We start from the raw sequence: 5,069 nt of genomic DNA, 5'->3' as shown, positions 1-5,069 counted from the left end.
ACACGGGCCGACCCCTACATCCCCACGCGGGGCGGCTGGAGTTCTCTCTGCAGCCCAAATGAAGGTGCTGCTCTCCAATTTTATTTTATTTATTTTATTTTTATAAGGTTATTTATTTATTTATTTGACAGAGAGAGAGCCAAGCAGGGGGAGCGGCAGGCAAAGGAAGAGAGAGAAGCAGGCTCCCCACTGAGCAGGGAGCCCAATGTGGGGCTCCGTCCCAGCACCCCAGGATCATGACCTGAGCCGAAGGCAGACGCTCAACCCACTGAGCCACCCAGGCGCCCCTCTAGACAATTTTAAAAAGTCTCCGAGCCCTCAGACAGCCAGGTCTCTGGGAATTTGCTATTAGCACTGAAGTGCAGCCGGTACGCAGTAGTATGGCCAAGCCAGGGTCCTTCTCCATCCCAGCTGACCCGGCCCCCTGCCTTCCCCCAAGCCAGTCACTGGAGGCTCAACACTCTTCTAATGGGGACCGTCCAGAACCTCCTCCCCACCCCTACCCCTATCCCGCCCCCACCATGCTGCCCTACCGTTGTTCGATATTTTGACCATATCTTTATCATCCAATAGACATTTATTGCAAGCCTACCAGGAGCCAGGTCCTATGCTAGGTCCTGCTCTCAATGTGTTCTGGAGTCCCCAGGGGAGAGAGACATCTGAATGCCTTAACATAGCACAGCAGGTGCAAAGACAGTGGCCTGTAGAGAGTCCCCTGGGGGCACCACGGAGGTAGGAAGCGTCTGTGGTGGAGTCTCAGGTATGCAGACTGGGTCTTAAGAATAAGTGGAAGGTCATAGTGAAAGACAAGGGAAGGGAATTCCAGGAAAAGGGACCAGCATGTGCAAAAACCACAGAGGTCATCCATAGGATGCGGAGAGAAAATATTAGAGCTTGTATTTATACTCATTTTTAGTCTCATACTTAAATATTTTCTATTTTATAAACACTTAATGATGCATATGACATATTAACATAGTTATATATAACATATATACATATATAACATCGATATATGTATATATAAATATATATGTATATATGTATAATATGAATATATGTATAATATGCATATGTAAATATGTTTATAAATTTATATAGACATATAGAAATATAAATACTTAATATGTCTATATAAATATATAAATGTAATTTATATGTTTATATGCATGTAATATGTGATTTATATGTATATATAAAAATATATAACATCTATATGTATGGTTTATTTTTAATATATGTATTTTGAGTGCACACCCCCACATTTTTACTGATGCATAATCCAAATTGTTGCCGAGCCTGGTTTAGGACGTGCTATATTTGAAGGGCATGTAAATGCCCAAGAGGCAATGTCTAGGCTTGGAGCTAGACATAGGTGTGGGTCGGGGAGACAGTCTTGGATGCTGGGCGGGGAGGAAGGGAGAAGGGCTTAGATGGAGTGGAACAGAGCAGGGTGGAGGAGGAAGCAAGTGAATGAAGAGGTTCTCAGCCTGGCTGCCCTTTGAATCACCTAAGGAGGTTTTAAAAAGTACTCACTCCTAGCTCCTTTGATTTAATTGGCCTGGAGTGAAGCCCGGACACCATCTTCTTTTAAACTCCCCAAGTAATTTCAATTGTAACCAGAGTTGACAACCACTGTCTTAGATCAGGTTTCTTCAGACTTTCGTGCTTGTGTGCCCCCTAAAAGGATTTTGGAAAACAACACACTCCCTTTCGTGTTTTTAAGTTGATGTCTAAATTTTTAATCATAATTTTATTTTATTTTTTTTGAAGATTTATTTATTTATTCGAGAGAGAGAGAGAGGGAGAGAGCACAAGCGGAGGGGCAGGGAGAAGGAGAGAGAATCTCAAGCAGACTGCTCAGCACGGAGCCCGACTCGGGGCTCCATCTCATGACCCTGAGATCACAACTTGAGCTGAAACCAAGAGTCCGATGCTCAACTGACTGCACTACCCAGGGGCCCCTAATCATAATTTTAATAGCTGCAAATATATAATTTCCTGTGTGTTATATATATCTTCTCCAGAACCTCAGAGTTGCAAATTTGGTTTATTTAATTTATGGAAAAGGTCTGCCATAGAAGCTAATTAGCAACACCGGAATTCATTGCCAAACCAGTCAGCCCAATTAGACTCTCTGTCAAAAGAAAGCCTGGACACATTTTTCAATTCAAATAAATATATTAATACATAGCCCTGTGACAACCATCTCACTTCCATATTCTACTTCTAAGCTAAATAGTGCGCAGTCTTGTCACCTAGAATTGGTCCCTTTGATGTAATAAGATGCCGCCTCATCAATATTTATAGCTGATGCTCAGTGTGTTTTTTTGAAGGGGGTCTCTCCCTCAGGAGTGTACACACTCTAATTGCCCCTTTGTTTGGGTCCCCAGTGGTTGGCACACATCTAGATGATGCCCCATGGTTGGAGTGGGGTTGAGTGAAAAGAAAACCTTACTTGGAAAGCTAAGTGAGATGAGAAGGGAAAACTGGCTTGATGTTTGACTGCAGAGGCAAACAGATTCATTTTGGAAAGAAGGACCTAGAGAAATTGAGGACCTGGAAATCGGTATCTTTAAAATTGTTCATGGTAGATCGATACATATATGGTAACTTGATTTACAACGAAGACACATATGCACTTCTGTGGGGGCCACAGTGTTTTTTTCTATGCATACTCATGAGGGAAAATAAATGAGCTTTCATCCCTTTCTCACACCTTACACATTAATTCAAGATGGGTCGTAGACCTAAATATGAAAACTAAACCAATAAACATTCTGGAAAAAAACATGGGAGGGAATCTTCACGAACAGGTAAAGATCTTTTGAGCAGGACATAATAAGGCACTCACTATAACTGTTTTTAATTTAAGTTTTAGTTAACATACAGTGCAATACTGGTTATAATTTTTTAAATGGTAAATTGGACTTCATTAAAGTAAAAACCTCTGTTTATCAAAAGATGCCATTAAGAGAGTGAAAGGGCAAGAGAAGACTTTCACAATACCTCTATCAGACAAAGGACTCATATCCTGAATATATAAAGATCTCTTTCAAATCAATGAGCAGAGGACAACCAACCCAACCAAAATTTGGGCAAAAGCCTTGAAAAAGAGGCTATTTAAAGGGCTAGTAAGCATATGAAAAGGCTCTCAACACTATTAGTCATCAGGGAAATGCAAAACAAAACCTCAATGAGATTCTGTGATACTCAACAGAATGACTAAAATTGAAGCCATCAGCAATAAGAAAAGTTGTCAAGGACATGGAGCGGCTGGAGCACTCCTACACTGCAAGTGGGAGAATAAATAAGTAAAAACCAGACACACCCCTGCTCTGGTCTCAGAAATTCCACTCTTCGGCATATATCCAAAGCAAAGTGGTAGCTGCAGTTCAATTAGTATGCAGGCAATAAGGGGGTACTTGTGGAGAATTTAGGATAGTACTAAAAACAACTAAAAGTCAATCTGCTTTGGGGGCTCCTGGGTGGCTCAGCTGGTAGAGTGTTTGACTCTTGATCTCCGGGGGTCGTGAGTTTGAGTCCCACGCTGGGGGCAGAGTTTACTTTAAAAAAAAAGAAGACAATCTGCTTTTTATTATCACTGTGCACCAGGATCAGCCATTCTAAACAACGATAAAGTATCCTCTACCCCAGAACATCTTTTTTGGTCTAAGTTCTAAACAATTACTGCAGTGACCATTGAGTTTTTTTTTTTTTTTTAAAGATTTTATTTATTTATTTGACAGAGAGAGAGAGACAGTGAGAGAGGGAACACAAGCAGGGGGAGTGGGAGAGGGAGAAGCAGGCTTCCTGCTGAGCAGGGAGCCCGATGCGGGGCTCGATCCCAGGACCCTGGGATCATGACCTGAGCCGAAGGCAGCCGCTTAACCGACTGAGCCACCCAGGCGCCCCGACGATTGAGTTTTAAAAACACATTTATAAGCTTCAAATGAGCATCTCTACAGTACATAACCTTTCATAAGCATTGCATTCTACATGGAAGTTAATGTGGAGGATGTCCAGGTATACACTTGGCCCCCAATGGACATGGGTCCTGTGCATTTATTTATCTATTTAGTGAGGGTTTTTTTTAAATTGTGATAAAAATATATGTAATCTACAATTTGCCATTTTACCCATGTTTGAATGTACAATTCAGCAACATTAATTACATTCACATTGTTGTGCAACCATCACCACCACCCATCTCTAGACTTTCTCATCTTCCCAAAGGGAAGCTCTACCCATTAAACACTCACTCCTCACCCCTTCTCCCCCTGTCTCTTGGTAACCTCTAATATACTTTCTGTCTCTATGAATTTGTCTACTCTAGGTACCTGGTGTAAGTGGAATCCTACAGGATTTGTCCTTTTATGTCTGACTTATTTCACTTAGTCTAAAGGTTTCAAGGTTCATCCATGTTGACACATGTACATGATTACTTCATTCCTTTTTTTTTTATTTAAAGATTTATTTGAGAGAGAGGGAACAAGCAGGGGGAGCGGCAGGCAGAGGGAGAGGGAGAAGCAGGCTCCCCTCTGAGCAGGGAGCCCGACATGGGGCTCGATCCCAGGACCCCGAGATCATGACCTGAGCCGAAGGCAGAAGCTTAACCGACTGAGCCACCCAGGCGCCCCATGATTGCTTCATTCCTTTTTATGGCTGAATCATATTCCATCGTACCTGCATTTATTTTGAGAATAATTTCCTAAAGGTTCAAAACCATGCAAATTTTTCAGATTACAGTTGCTGTCTCCAGTCCCTATGGTGTGACATGTTTCTGAACTTCACTGTGTATTTGAAATAATGGTAGCACCATGATTTTAAAGATAGAGAAACAGAACCTAAGGTACTTTAGTTCCATCATTTTATGGGATTACTGGAATTTTTGTGTTTAAACTGAGAACAGTAGGGGCACCTGGCTTGCTCAGTTGGTGAAGCATATGACATTTGATGTCAGAGTTGTGAGTTCAAGCCCCACGTTGGGAGTGGAGCCTAGTTAATTAAAAAAAAATTTTTTTTAAAGCTAACATACTTTAAAAGTATTAATCCTTTTTTGGGTATGG

This window comes from Phoca vitulina, unplaced genomic scaffold, assembly GCF_004348235.1.
Source record: "Phoca vitulina isolate PV1807 unplaced genomic scaffold, GSC_HSeal_1.0 scaffold65, whole genome shotgun sequence".
Taxonomy (NCBI): domain Eukaryota; kingdom Metazoa; phylum Chordata; class Mammalia; order Carnivora; family Phocidae; genus Phoca; species Phoca vitulina.
This window is presented reverse-complemented; position numbering follows the sequence as displayed.